Source organism: Triticum dicoccoides, chromosome 5B, assembly GCF_002162155.2.
Source record: "Triticum dicoccoides isolate Atlit2015 ecotype Zavitan chromosome 5B, WEW_v2.0, whole genome shotgun sequence".
In the NCBI taxonomy this organism is placed as follows: Eukaryota; Viridiplantae; Streptophyta; class Magnoliopsida; order Poales; family Poaceae; genus Triticum; species Triticum dicoccoides.
In genome coordinates, this window is record NC_041389.1 from 82,511,447 (window position 1) to 82,527,927 (window position 16,481).

Sequence of the window (16,481 nt, forward strand, 5' to 3'; positions counted from 1 at the left end):
CTCTCTCTCTCTCTCTCTCTCTCTCCGCAGGGTCCTGCTCCGCCACTGCGCCTTGCCGCTGCTCGCCCTCACCGCCACTGCTGCGCTGATCGTCCTGCTGTTGTTGCCACCGCCCCTAGCTGCTGTTGCCACCGCCCCTAGCGCATCTGCCACGCCTCGCTACACTCACATGCTCGCCCAAACGCGCTCACGCTCACCGTCGCACTGCCGCGCCCGCGGCAAGCGCTAGGCGCCCTGCTCGCCCGCTTGCTCTGCTGCTGCACTCGCCCTAGCGGGGCCCCCCTGCTCCTCCTCCCCTCCCACCCACGGTGATGCTGCTTCTGCGTCTGCTGCCGTCGTCGCCCGTTCGCCTGCTCGCCGGCCACCTCCACCTACCGAGCTCCTCTGCTGCTTGCGAGCCCCCCGGCCGCCCTTGCGCGCGCGCCTCCTCTGCTGTTGTGCTGCCGCGCCGCTGCGCCCCGTCCGCACGATCGCCTAGCCCGCGACGTCGCTGACCGCAGCCGACTGCCCATGTCAGCCGGTGCCCGGCCGCCCCTTCCCCTCACACGCCGACGCCGGGCCGTGCCTGAGCCCCCGCGGCTGCCCGCTCCTCGCCGCGCCACTCAGATTGCCCGCCGTCCGTCCTGCCCCGCAGCCCCTCGCCGCCCCTACCGCATCCCCGTGGACGCTGCGCTCGGCCTTTCCTCCACGCGCGCTCGCCTGCACGCTTGCCCGCGCATGGCCGCGCCTCGCCCGGCCACTTCCCTGTCGCCAGAGGCATGGCGACGCCTACAGCCTCCGCTCGCTTTAGGCGCTCTGCCCGTCCCTTCGGTTGGAGAGAGAGAGAGAGAGAGAGAGAGAGAGAGAGAGGGCCCCACCCAGGTCAAAACCGCCATTGACTAGTGCCACATCAGCAGCGGGTGGAGAAAAACCAGCCGAGGGGGTGTTTTGTCCGGTTTGGGTTTGTTTGGGGGGTAAAAGAAGAGAAAAAATAGATCGGGGATAAAGTGAACCACCCACTTTATTCAGGGTAGTAAAATGGACTTTTTTCGTTTTGATTTGTCTAGGCAAAATAATATTTTACTTCTAAATTTAGGCAACCTTATCAACTTAATCAACATTAATTCATCCCCTAAAAAGGATAATTATGAGGGTCATCCAGACATCCAGGTAGACGGATGATGGACGATCACGCTAGATAGTTCATGAAATTAATATATTGTTCACCTCTCATGAGGTTATGATATGCTCATATTCGGTGTATCAATTTTGCTGGTATCGACGTTGTTTAGCTGCAATTGTAATGTATTGAATGTGAAATGTTTAGATACAGTTGTGGTGATATATTAATTATTATCTATTTAGGTATAGTATTGAAAACCACTAGCTGTGATATAGTATGTCTCGGTACAATTATGACTGAATTATTTAGGTGCAGTTCCGAGAATCTAGGGGACACTATCGCTTTAGAAACGGTTGTCAAGACATACCGATTGTTATATATGTGTGTACACTTTCTGAAAATACATCGGTATAATTTATTTTGAAACGACATGATGTTTGCACTACATAGAATTATGAATATTTTGTTTTAGAAACAAGATGTTCTATTATTCGGAAATGATGTGGTGTTTGTACAACCAATTTTTCATATATAAATTTGGTTTATAAAACTTAACACTGTCAAAGAGAACATAATATAATGTTCGTGTTCTACATATTGGCAGTGTCACTTGTATATTTAGGAGTGTGAGACCATCTAGTTCAATAATATCATATTGCACCAAGTTCTTGACGACATTAATAAAGTTAGTATATCGAGAAGTTTTGAAAAGATCCCACAAAACGTAGTAGGTTTTTAAGGTTTTCAAAATAAATACTACAAAGTAGCAGACTTTGCTAGTGTTAAAATACGTGTCTAGTCCTTTCCATCAGTTCGGATTTTTGACAAATTTGGCTAGCGCATCGGTTCAATATGGTATTAGAGCCACAAGGCCTCAGGATTAAATCCTGGCCAATGAACTATTTAATATAAAAAAATAGTTGTGATCTAATCTTGATCCCACGTCTAAGGTCTTCATGTACGTCCACAGCCTAGAGACGTGAGGGGGGTGTTAAAAAATGTTGCCTAGTCCTTTCCATCAGTTCGCACTTTTGGGATATTTGGCTAACGCACCAGTTCGATAGCTAGCAACTATCTATTTACCTATAATTTATTCACCTCTGTAGGAACATCTACATGAAGTAGTTTGAATGTCTTATATTTTTATGATAAGAAAAACTTTCATTTAGCTACAAAAGAGTGACAAAACTATCAAAGTTTGGCTATTATGCATTCATATGCAGTGCTAAAATATTGGCAGAGTCACCATGCTGTTGCTCCAGTTACATGGATGGAAAGCATAGTCATTGTACCCCCTGCCCCAACCCAAGCAAGAAAGTATGCAGCTTGTGGTATCTTTTTCGTTCAATTGTGCGAACTTAATCAGGGCCTCTTATGTTCTAAGAAATTCCATAGGAATATTGGAGGAACCTATTCCTTATGAATTGTTCCTATAAATAAAACTTGTTTGCACGATGGGCCTCTTATGTTTTTCCTGTGAACTTAGTCAGGGCCTCTTATATTTTTCCTGTGGTTCAACCAGACAACTTCTATTTGTATTCATGTCTTTCTAATCCTTACAGTATTAAGTATTTCATGACTTCTAAATTATCTGGTATTTATTTCTCCCTTTTGAACATTGTGAAATCAAGGAAATCATCACTAGTTTGGATGGGAAAATAGTTATTCTTTCGACATTCTGAATGCATGGTCAGGTCAATGGTGTGTTCTGATGGTTAATTTTGATAAATAATGTAGATATAAATGAGTGTGAGCATCTTGACCACTATCCTTGCAAGGGAGACTGCGAGAACAAAGAAGGTTCTTACGAATGCACATGCCCCAAGCACACAAATAGTCCTAATCCCTTCAAAGAACGTTGCAGCCAAAATTTACCACTCGGAGCAAAGATCATCGTAGGTATGTATGTCAACTGCATGCAGTATACTGTACCATTAATGCAAAAGTGTTATTGTGCATCCAATACATTTTTACTATCTTCAATTCTCTATTTTCTTTGCATCCTCTATATATTTGCAGATTGCATGCCTTGATTTGTTCATCCGTCACTTCTTCAGAATACGGAAGCTTCTGACACATAATTTAACTGTTAATTTTCATGTAAATGAACTAATTAAGGCGAGAGCAAGTTGCGAGCTATCTCATGGTTGCATGATGAAAGCATTTTTTTCCCTTGCAATTCAGTTCATATTGCTTATTGGATCTAGGCAATGGGTAGCATGGGAGGAGAAATAGGGGATTCACTTCAGCTTCGGTATAACCCCCCTGAACACATCGACGGAGGAAGTGAATCAGTGTATACCGAAGCGGGGTTATACCGAAGCGGAAGTGAATCAGTGTATCAGTGTATACCCCTTCATAAGAAAGGGTAGGATGGTCTTTTTTTTGAGCGGTTGATTTTTTTAAATGCGTCCACCAGTGTATACGCTGTACGCCTACTGGGCCGGCCCATTAGTGACCGATGTAAAGACTAGAGACTGTGGCCGAAGAAAGGGTAGGATGGTCTTTTTTTTGAGCGGTTGATTTTTTTAAATACGTCCACCAGTGTATACACTGTACGCTTACTGGGCCGGCCCATTAGTGACCGATGTAAAGACTAGAGATTGTGGCCGTTCACGGGAGGTAAAAAATCACAAAATAAGTACATGCACATACTAGGAATCAAACCATGGACCTCTTGCATGTGAGTGTGAGTGGCTAACCGGTTGAGATGATTAGTGTCTATGAAAAATTATGAACGTACAAGCTTAAGAATTACATTGTCCGGATTTATTGTGCCTACCCCAGTATTGCCAAAACCAAGGCACATCAAGGCCGACTTTTTTGTTTTGAATCTGCCCAATTAGTGACCAGGATTGAATGGTTTTAACTACCGTAAATTAATTCTCAAACCTCCTCGCATCCATCAATGCTCCTGCATGCATTGCTGCCCAAACACGCAAATATTGGTTGCATGGCGCATGGGCCATGGCCCAATCAGACCACAACTTTCTCTTAACTGCTTGAAATTAATTTTCATCGATTAACAAACTGACTATTAATTCAGGCGTAGGGAATAGCAGTCGCCTTACAAAAGTGGACTTCCTCTACCCTAGAAATCCCGAACATAGGTAACACCAACGTGGCAAAACAAGAACTAATACCTACCCTAGCCGCCGCGGCGACTAGGGTTTTCCTACTCCAGCGCCGTTCGTCGCCGTCGAGGATCCGGATAACCTGCCTGCGCATCCCAACCACCCCACGTCTGCGCTTGGGCTGATCAAGGGTCGGCTTTCTCCTTCCACCCGGCCTCGGTGCGGTGCGGCGATCTAGGGTTAACTGCAGCCATGGCAGGAGCGACTTCTTCCAATGGAGGGGGGAGTACTAGTTCAGGTAGAAGGAAGGGGAAGACTCCGATCGACCTGGAAGCGGCGATGAGGAACATGAAGCTGAAGGAGACGGAGCTGGATGACGTGATCGTTGGCGATGAGGAAATTGCAGAACTGTTCAAGGAGTCCCGGTGGCTAGCGGTAGCACGGGTGAACACGACGAAGTACTTCAGTGCCGAGTCCTTCAAGAACACAATGATTTTCGCATGGAGACTTGCCCACGAGCCAGATATCCGCGAGGCAGATAACAATCTGTTCATCGTCCAACTTTTCTGCTTAGGTGATTGGAACAGAGTTATGCACCAGGGCCCTTGGATCTATAGGGGACTTATGGTGGCAATTAAAGAGTATGATGGCAAAGGTAAACCAGATCTAGTTCAGCTCGACCGAGTCCATGTGTGGGCGCAGATTCATGATACCCCGGAGCTCTACAGGAAGGAGATAATTTTAGACCAACTGGCTCGTCGCATAGGTCAGGTGAAGAGCGTGGAGATGAACCCTAACCGAGTCTTTGAAGCCAACTATGTTAGGGTCCGGGCGAAGATTAAACTAGCTGATCCTTTGGTGCGGTTTGCCCCATTGAACATCAAAGGGGAAGGGCGAATTCTCTTGCCAGTAAGATATGAGAAGATGGGCTTCTTCTATGAAGTCTGTGGCGTCCTAGGCCATTCCATGGAAGAGTGCGGCGATGGGGTTCACAGCCCCGAGGAGGTTGAATACGGGGAGTGGATGAAAGCAACCAGGAGAGCCATGCCGGATAACCAGAACCGTGACCCGAGCTGGAACAGGGGGAATTCCACACGAGGACGTGGACGTGCCCGTGGTGGCGGCCGCGGAAGAAACAATGGAGCCAAGAAACGATCATCGGAGGACGCCGGTCTAGGTGAGGAAATTGACAAAGATGGTGATGATGATCTCAAAGATACGGCTGAGAGCCCTCTCAAGGACAAGAGCGTTGATGTTGGGACCGTCCGGCCACAGACCACGGTTAGTCGCAAGTTGAACATGGATGAGCAGGCTGATGAGAGCATCAGAGGTGGCTCGCTTGATGCATCTGTGCAAGGGGCCAGTGTTGTCCCTCCTCCTCCACCACCTTATGTTACCCCAAGGGATAGAAAGAAGCAAAAGCAAGGTAGTTCCCCAAACAAAAGCAATATGGACAGCGTGGCGGGCTCCTCTGAGGAGCGCCGCCGGGTCCAATGAGTCTCTCATGCTGGAACTGTCGCGGGGCGGGCAAACCCGCGACAGTTCGAGAGCTTCGCGATTTCGCGAGGCAGTTTGCCCCGTTGGTGCTTTGTATTGTTGAAACTCAACTCCCGAGAGATAGAGTGGAAAACTTAGCAAGCACCCTAGGTTATGATAATTCATTTGCTGTTAGTAGCTCTGGTAGGAGTGGTGGTCTCGGTATTTTTTGGAATAATGAAATAAAGATTGAAAATTTTGGTTACTCTGCTTATCACATAGATGCTCATGTTACTTTGCCTGGTGGTTCTCCATGGCGGCTCACAGTGATGTACGGTGAAGCACAAGTCAGTGATAGAGGCAAGACTTGGGACATGTTGAGATCTCTCGCTGAGGATGACGGTCTGCCATGGTTGTGTTTCGGTGATTTCAATGAAGTACTGAGTCTGAATGAACATGACGGGATTGGTCATCGGTGCATGACACAGGTGAATGGTTTTAGGGATGCTGTTGACACATGTGGCCTTATTGATCTAGGCTTCTCGGGAAACAACTGGACGTTTGAAAAGAGAGTAGCCGGAGGAACATACACGCGAGTGCGTCTTGATAGGGCACTTGCCACCCCATCGTGGTCCAGCATGTATCCAGGAGCAGTTTTATCTCACAAATCTGCCACCACATCGGACCACATACCGATATTGCTACAACTATCACCGGTAGATGATCAGCCACGGCAAGCTAGACCCTTCAGATATGAGATGATGTGGGAATCTCACGAGGGTTTCCAGGCGATAATTGAACAACACTGGCAAGGCCCAGGAGCAACCATGGTTGCGGAACTATGTGCAAAAATTAAAACGCTCTCAACAAATCTGAAACACTGGGACCGAACTACGTTTGGCAGTGTGAAGGAGGAGATTCGATCTCTAAAGCTTCAGCTAGAGAGCATGCGTGCTGACCCGTCAAGGACGGCACCTACTCGTCAGGAAGAGAAAGTAAAAGATCGCCTGATCGAGCTCTATCACAGAGAGGAGGTAATGTGGCGTCAGAGATCGCGAATAACATGGCTGGCGGCGGGTGATAAGAACACCAAGTTCTTTCACCTACGGGCCAGCAGGCGGCGCCTTAAGAACAACATAAAATGTCTGCTGAGACATGATGGAACTACAGTAGAAGATGCAACAGAGATGGAGTGCATGGTCATGGCCTTCTACAAAAATCTGTTCACGTCAGAGGGGACAATGAATATGCATGAAGTAATTGACGTGGTTCCTCTCAAAGTCACAAACGAGATGAACCAGCGGCTGATGAGCGAGTACAGCAGAGAGGAAATTAAAATGGCACTGTTTCAGATGGCCCCTACTAAAGCTCCAGGATCTGATGGGTTCCCTGCGCATTTTTTCCAGAGAAATTGGGAGCTCTGCGGGGATGAAGTGGCTACTATCATCTTGAAAATCCTAAGGGGTGAGGAAGATGTGGAGGAGCTGAATGATACTATCCTCGTCCTCATCCCCAAGGTAACAAATCCCACACTTCTATCACAGTTTCGCCCTATAAGTCTATGTAATGTACTCTATAAGATTGCATCGAAAGTTATGGCAAACAGGCTCAAGACCATCCTTCCTATGATCATATCGGAGGAGCAATCGGCCTTTGTGGCGGGAAGGCTTATCACGGATAATATCATCTCCGCGTATGAGTGTTTAAATTTTATGAAGAGGAATAGATCTAAGAGGAATGGGTTTTGTGCCCTTAAACTTGACATGATGAAGGCCTAAGACCGTTTGGAGTGGGACTACCTCTGTGCTATCATGTCCAAACTGGGTTTTGCACCGGCTTGGGTCAACTCAGTTATGAGGACGGTATGTTCAGTCAAATTCTCGGTTATGTTCAATGGAAAAAGACTTGAGAAATTTACACCTTCACGAGGACTCCGACAGGGGGATCCAATATCACCTTACCTATTCTTGTTGGCAGCAGAGGGCCTTTCGAGCCTTTTAAAAAACTAGACAGAGTCATCTCCAGTGCATGGGATCAGAGTGGCAGATACGGCTCCGCCGGTAAGCCACCTTCTTTTCGCAGATGACAGCCTGCTGTTCGTCAAGGCTAGTGTTGAGGGAGCTATTCAGGTATCCTCTTTGTTGGAATCATACTGTAATGCTTCTGGACAGAAAATAAACTTGGACAAATCTTCAGTGTTTTTTAGCAAAGGCTGCTCGCAGGGTGTTAAAGAGAGCATGAAAACTACCTTGAATGTTCATAATGAGAGTCTATCAGAGAAGTACTTGGGCATGCCTACGGATGTAGGGAGCAGCAAAAATGGGGCTTTCAAATATTTGAAGGATAGAGTCTGGAACAAAGTAAAGGGATGGATGGAAAAGGTATTGTCATCCGGAGGAAAAGAAGTACTTATAAAGTCTGTCACTCAATCTATCCCGGTATACTCTATAGCTTGTTTTAAGCTACCTCGAGGCCTCTATCTTCATATCAACTCCATCATACGGAAGTTCTGGTGGGGGAGTAAACGGGGCGAAAGGAAGACAAATTGGGTCTCCTGGGAGAAGATGACAAGGCCGAAATATGAAGGTGGATTGGGTTTTCGAGACATCGAGCTATTTAACCTCGCTCCGCTGGCAAGACAAGCGTGGAGAATCCTACAAACACCTGAATCCCTAAGTGCAAAAATTCTGAAAGCGCGCTACTTTCCAACGACAGACTTTCTTGATGCATCCCTAGGTAACCAACCATCACAAATTTGGCGAGCGATCGTGGAGGGCAAGGAGATCCTATCGCAGGGTCTCATCAAACGCATAGGTGATGGTCGGGATACATTGATATGGCAGCATAACTGGATACACAAAGAGGCGTCACTCAGACCTATAGTATGCTTGAGCCAACATCGGCCGCAGTTCGTGTCTGAACTCATTGACAGCGCAAATGCCAGGTGGAAGCAGGACGTAGTTCGTGCAACTTTCCTTCCAATTGATGCGGAGGTGATCCTCAATATTCCTCTAGCCACAAGACACTGCAGAGATTCTTGGGCTTGGGCTCATGAACATAAGGGTGCCTTCTCCGTCCGCTCGGCATATCGGATGCTAATCAACACGAAGCTCAGGCGGGAGGCTTGGCTCGAAGGACGATCCGGCCCGGCTGACAGGCAGAGAGAGGAAGCCAGCTGGTCCAATATCTGGAAGGTTGCAGTGCCGTCAAAACTAAAGGTATTCCTGTGGAGACTTGCACAATGCTCTATACCCACGGCGGATGTACTTCGTCATCGTAATATGTCCACATCGTCGCGGTGTGCCATCTGTGGAGAGGAGGACTCATGGATGCACTCACTCATAACGTGCACAATGGCGCGGTGCGTGTGGGCGCTAGATGACCCGGAGTTGGTTGAGCATATCATCGCAACAGCAGAACCGAATGCAAAGGCTTGGCTTTTCAGTATGCAAGAATCGATGCCGCATTCCGAGTTCACGAAGCTAGCTGTGACACTATGGGCTATATGGGGTGCACGGCGTAAGCTGATCCACGAAGGGGAGCACCAGAGCCCCATGGGGACTCACTCATTTATCAAACGCTTTCTGGCAGATTTGAGTATTGTTTCTATGTCACATGAAATAACGAAGTCGAGAACAGCCCCAGAGCGGACGCCTGTGTGGATTCCACCACCGGCGGGTCATCACAAGGTTAATGTCGACGCTGCTATATGTAAACAACCTCCTGTCGGGGCCATAAGTGCGGTTTGCCGGGATCAATCAGGGACTTTTGCTGGGTCAGCATCGGTGGTATTCCATGGCATGACCGATCCACATATACTGGAAGCTTTGGCATGCCGCAAGGCTATTGCATTAGCCAGGGACCTTGCACTTACTCATTTGAAGGTAGCTTCTGATTGCCTTGCGGTGGTCAAGGACATACATACTGGCACTATGGGTACAATCGCTCCAATTGTGGAGGAGATCATCGACTCGAGTAGGCAGTTTCAGTCTTGTTCTTTCGTCCATGAGAAACGTCTCTCTAATAAGGAGGCTCATGGCTTAGCTCGACATGCTTTACATTTAGGGGAGGGTCGCCATGTATGGCTGTTACACCCTTATGATACTACTATTATTCCTGTAATTCGTTCTATTGAGCAATAAAGTAAAGCATGTTCTTCTCAAAAAATAAGGTAACACCAACGTAGAATCCGGACACATTTCCGAATTTTTCGAACATTTGTTGGAAATTCTGAATAAAATTTAAAAAATCAAATAATGTTTGAAAATCCAACAATTTTGTGAACAACTTGAACACATTTTGAAAACATCATTTTTCTAAAAAAGGATAAACATTTTTATGAAAAAATGAACAATATTTTCTAAAAGCATGAACAATTTGAAATTTTTAAAGAGATAGGTTAGTTCAAAATGTTGAACATTTTATGAACAACATTTTGAACAATTTCAAAGAGATATGAGGAGTGTGCAAACTTAAGAACTAACATTTTGAACATTTTTTAATACAACTTGAACACTTTCCTTTTTGGCTTATGTGGCAAATGTAAGTTTGTGAATTTCCTGACCAGTTGTGTTTGCATTTTTTAAACTGGGTTTTCTTCTGTTATATAATGGTTTTATTTAAAAATTGCATTTATTTTCCCTTTTTTCAAATTCGTGAACTTTTCAAAAATTTAAGAAATGTTTGGGTTACAAAAAAAAGTTCATGTTGATTGATAATGACGGAAATTATAAATAACAGAAGCATCCAAAATTGTTCACAAATTTCAAGAAAATGGTGAGGACATATAAAACATTCATGTTGATTGATAATGAAGAAAATTGCAAATAATAAAAGCATTCTAATGAGAGAAAATTACATGCTCACGAATGGACCAGTCTGCCCTAGTGTGGCGCACTCCTCTCAACTGATGGTTTTTTCGGACTACGGATATGGACCCTTCTAGCCTACCTGGACAACCAACGTGAAACATGGTCGAACTTTGTACATAAATGAAATGACCCCAACTTTTGCCAACAGGTGCGCATGTCCATGGCAGGTTTGAATGATTTCTGACACCGTATGCAAGTTGCATCACGTCCGGCCATTAATCAGCCATTATTCACCAAGAAAACTCCAGAAAATCAAGAATTGTCAAAAACTCAAACAATGTGGCATAGTGCCTTGAATGGTCATATAAGCTCGTGGAAAAAAATGGATACATTTGACGATGCCGAAAAACATGCTCTCATACGGACCTTCTGGCCTACTCGGACACCCTATGTCGAACATGGTCTATTTTGAACATAAATGAGATGATCCCATTTTTTCCAAAATATGGGCATACCCATGGTATGCATCCCTGCCAGGTTTGAAGGATTTCCGACACAGTATGCAAAGATGCGTCACGTCCGGCCATTTTTCACAGAGAAAATACCAGAAAACATAAAGAATGTCAAAAACCAAAACACTTTGCATGGTGCCTCAAATTGATCATACAAGGACATGAAAAAAAAATTGGAGCCATTTCAAGGATGTCGAGAAATAATGTGCACTCAGACAACAGTCTGGCTTTCCGTACACCCTCCACTAAACATGGTCTAGTTTTGTACATTCTTAAAATGACCCCAAATTTTGCCAGTTGGTGCGCATGAATATGATAGATATTCATGCCAGATTTGCACTACTTTCGACACAGTATGCAAGTTGTGTCACGTTCGGCCATTTATCTCCCTTTTTCACCGAGAAAATGCAAGAATTATCGAAAACTCAAACAACTTGGCATGGTACCTTGAAATGGTCATATAAGCTCAAGGAAAATTTGGGATCATTTGATGGATGCGAAAAAAACCCGCTCTCAAACGGACTCTTCTAGCATACGCAAACACCTCCGTCGAGCATGGTCTATTTTTGTGCATGCATAAAATGATCTCAACTTTTTCTAGCAGGCGGGCATGCCCATGATAGGCATCCATGTCAGGTTTGAACGATTTCCGACACAATATGCAAGTTGCCTCATGTCCAACAATTTATTGGCCATTTTTCGCCGAGAAAAACTCTAACAATTGTAGAAATTGTCGAAAACTCAAACAACTTGGCATGGTACCTTGAATTGCTTATATAAGTTCATGAAAAAATCATTTATGAAAAAACTATTTTGAACCATAATTTAAAACATTTGTTTAAAACTGTTATTTTGGTATTCCAAACAATATTTCAATTTTTTGACTGGATTCCAAAAAGAATATAAATTTAAAAATGGAGAAAAATGAATTAACGGAAAAAGAAAGAATAAAAAATAGAAGGAAAAAAACATTTAGGACTCGAACCAACTAGGCGATGCTATCGCTCCCGTCAGGCGCCTGTTGGAAATTTCTAAATGAGATTGCAATTTTTACAAAATTGTGCACGTTTTCAAAAAATATACATGTTAATAAATTCTGTTCAAATTTAAAAAATTTCTCGTATTTTCATATTTGTTTGTTTGAAAAATGTTCAGGAATATAAAAAATTGTCGGGCTTTAAAAAGATCAGAAGTTAAAAAAATAGTCCTATTGTCAAAAATATTCACAAATTAAAATATTTGTATTTGGAAAAATGTTCCCGCATCCAAAAAAGTTCACACATCCAGAAAATGTTTGCTTTTTCCAAATTTTGGTCGAAGTTTTAAGAAATGTTTGTGTGCTTTATACAAATCTTGTTTTTGAAACCTTGTCGTGTTTTTATATATTTCTAAAATTTGTAATTTTTTTGTATCTTTATAAACAGTTCATGTTTTTTTAAAGAAACGTAGGGAATCCCGAAAATTCTCAACAATTTTTTGGAGTTTTATAAATTATTTGCTTTCCAAGAAATATTCGACATTTCCAAGTTGTTCACATTTTTTTGAAGAAATGTTCCGTTTTTTATCAGATTTTTTTATATATAAACGTGTTATTTGTTCTTATAGAATGTGCGCTGTAGGAAATCAAAAGGTCTTGTACAAGAGGTCTCCGTACGGCATATACGTTGAAGCGATGACCCATCATACATACAAAAATGAATATGGTGTGTGAAAGGTTCATATTACCCTTTATACGTTTTGTGAGGGGGGTTGTACCGAAGCGGGTCTCGGATTTACAATAAAACTAGGTGATCTTGGGCAACCCTAAGCAAGCAAATCCTCTGCTCGCGTCAATTGTTATCCTTCTAGAGCTTTGGCCACAACGACCCAACCTTACGCAGTAGACCTCCCATTGCTGTATGTGATCCCCAACCCTCACATACTTGTTCTTCTTTGACAACTTCGAATTCTCAAAGCAATGCTTATTGTACTACTAAGTGCCCACCACCTAGAATTATAAGAGCCTTTCTTGAGAAATATTCATCCGGTGCCAGGGGGTTACTGGTCCAGCGAACGTGAAAGATGAGATAGGACACCTCTAGCAGACCCCTTCAAATTTAGCCCCTTATACCTTAATTCCATATAGTCGAGGTCATTGCCGCCAAAGCCGCGCAACAGACCTTCCTCTGGCTAGGGTTACTCCGCTAGCTGGCCATTGTCGCAACCGCGACCGCCAGGGCTAGCTCGGGCTCATCGGTGGCCCGTCCACGCCCGCCCACTCTGCCGGACTCACCCAATAACACTCAATATGTTTTATATCTCATTTGATGAAAATATGCCAAATATTGCAAAAAAAAGGATATGGGCACGGCAGACCAAATGGGTCATCCCGTTGGGTGCTGCGGCCAGGGAAAGGCGGACATTGGCCTGGCTCATTGAAGTTTTATGAAGGGAGTAAGAAATCAGAAGGTGATTGATAAACCCACTTAAGAGACACACAACATATTAATGCCTAAAAAGGATTCTCAAAAAAAGATTAATGCCTAAAAAAATGTGATGCTACGTAGTATTGGGTATACTCATTCCATTGGTGTGACCATTTCTTAACTACGTTGATTAGTTTGCCTGACACTTGGAAGTTCATATTCAGAATGGAAACACATTAGCAATTTATTACTGTAATTTTCACTCCCGCTATTATCAGTACTACAATACAATATTAAGAACTTATAACTCATCTTTTTTATATGTGCTATTTTCTAGATCAACCACATGTAAAAAGGTAATTGTTGTCACAAGTAAACTTTTGACATTCCTTTATTTATTTTAAAAATAAGTCAATGGTAATTTGTTCCAATATTGTCTATATATTTTTGTTATACAGGTGCCATAGGGGGTCTTTTCATCATAGCTATTATGGTGTTCTTGTGGCTTCTTCACAAAGAGAAAAGAAGGATGAGAGACAATTTTGAAAAGAATGGGGGACCTATATTGGAAAAGATCAATAATATAAAGCTATTCAATAAGGAAGATATAAGGAAAATTCTGAAAAATAAGAAAATTCTTGGAAATGGTCGCTTTGGTACGGTTTCCATGGGGCACACTGAGGATAAACAAGTGGTCGCTGTGAAAGAACCCATCAATCGCAAATCAACGAATGACCAGTTTGTAAATGAGATCATCATTCAGTCTAGAGTCATTCACAAAAACATTGTCAAGCTCATAGGTTGTTGCCTACAATTTAAAGTGCCAACTTTGATCTATGAATTTGTGCCCAAGGGCAGCCTCGACGATATTCTTCATGGCAAGAACCATATGCCTCTAAAGTTGGGTCTACGTCTACAAATTGCTGCAGAATCAGCAGAAGGTCTAGCTTATATGCATTCAAAAACAACTACAACAATCCTCCATGGTGATGTTAAACCAGCTAATATACTTTTGAATGAAAAGTTTATGCCGAAGATCTCAGACTTTGGCATATCAAGGTTAATGGTCACTGATATGCAACACACTGGATATATCATTTTTGACAGGGCTTATGTTGATCCAGTATATAGGCAAACTGAACAATTGACCACCAAGAGTGATATCTATTTTGGAGTTGTGCTCTTGGAGCTCATTACAAGAAAGAAAGCCTCTCACTCTGACAACAATTTACTCGGGAACTTTCTTGATACCTACACAAAGGACAAGTCTGTGACCGAGCTCCTGGATAAGGAACTTCGAGAGGATGATCAAGAAATTCTTGGTCATTTAGTAGGGATGATTATGCAATGTATAAATCTTGACGTCAATCAGAGACCAGAGATGACCGATGTCGCTGAGCGTCTTCATGATATGGTGAAGAGGTTAAATAATAAATAGGATGATCTACCAAATGATCATGTGGTTTCACGGCAAGTTGATGCATGTTCCAGTTGAGAGACAAACATAGAGGAAATGAGCATGCATGTAGCACTTATATGCTTATTGTGGGCTATACTTGTATTGATACAAAATTTCCTGAAGTACAAGTACGATAGGTTACCCGAGAGATGATGTAACTAATTAGAATGGTTCTCTTCCATCAGTAGAAGAGGAGATATTTACCTGGGCCCGAATAAATGTTACTGTGTCTGTATGTGTTATGCTTGTAATGGTTAGTTTGTGATTGCTTATCTTGATGTGGTCTTAATTTTGTAAGATGTTGTGGAACCTGAAAAGGCATGGCTAGTTTAATACAAGCCCGTGCACACAATGTAACAACGGAAACCGGACAAACTAAAGAAAGTCACCGTGTTGCAATTGTTTTAGACTACTATAGGGAAACACTTATATTCAGTAGTCTGATTGGAGACTTTTGTTTTAGACTACTGTAAGGAAACACTTATATTCAGTAGTCTGATTGGAGACTTTTGTCAGACGGGTCATTTGCCGTCGATGCTTTCCTAATCCCAAGGCTGATATACTTCTAAGCAAACTGCCCAATTTAATTGGATCCGAGAAAATCTCGCCTGCCCGGTTCCAACCACCTCGGAGCATGTACAACCGGACTTCCCAAATTGACCGGGCGGGCGCGGGGACCACTTACTGGACAGGAGAGGGAAGCAAAAAGTAGCAAAATGTAAATCTCGCTTGCCTGACCCATCTAGCCCACGCATCTCGCACCCACGGGGCGAGCGCAGCCCCGAGCCCACCGATCTCCCACGTCGCGATGGCTGCCTCCGCCACCACCCCGCTCTGTCCCAAACCTCTGGGACGTCTACAACTGCTCCTGGTAGCCGTTGCAGCGACCCGCCCCTATATACTCCGCCGAGCCCCGCTCTCATCGTCAACGGGGTCGCCCCCATCGCCGGCCCGGTTCTCGGCTAGACCCTGCCCCGTCACCATTCATCCCACCGTGATGGCACCCTGTTTGGCTCGGTAAAGAAGATGCACGCATATCCCAGCCATCGCCCCCTGTTATATACTCACCCGAACTCGGGTTTGATTCATTTTTCAACACTTGATTTGATTTGTGTTACTCTAGATGCAAGGCATGGTTTGATGAATTTCGTTGAGCGTAATTATGTTATATCCGATGTGTAATGAATCACTATTTCATTTAGGATTTTTTTAATTTCTAATGCAGATCAAATTAACATGTTTCCCAATCTTGACTGTAATATTAGTTTTCGACTTGATTTCAAATTTCCATGCTTCCACCCAATTGTAGATATATCCTAACTACAATGTCCATGCCTCCTAGTTCCATAGCATCTAAATTGTTATAAAGATGCTTCTGGGCTCTACCTATTTTGCTTCCAAATGCCAAAAAGAAATCAATCAATATGTTCGTGAGTCAAAACATCCGGTTGCCAAACATTTATAGGTGTGGTTTAATATTCATTTTCCTATGCTTCAATTTGAACCCATGTGTGTATATCATATCATCTTCCATGTATCTTGTATATAGCATGTTTTCATCCAACCTGTAATGAAAACTTCAAATATGACACTACATTTGCTTAAGAAGCAAACTTTTGTCTGTTTGAACTTTTGAACTTCA

General features: G+C 43.7%; 1 pseudogene; it reads left to right on the forward strand.

Moving 5' to 3' along the window:
• LOC119307496 overlaps positions 1–15,199 on the forward strand; it is an 18,173-nt pseudogene extending 2,974 nt beyond the window's left edge.
• Positions 15,200–16,481: the final 1,282 nt, after the last annotated feature.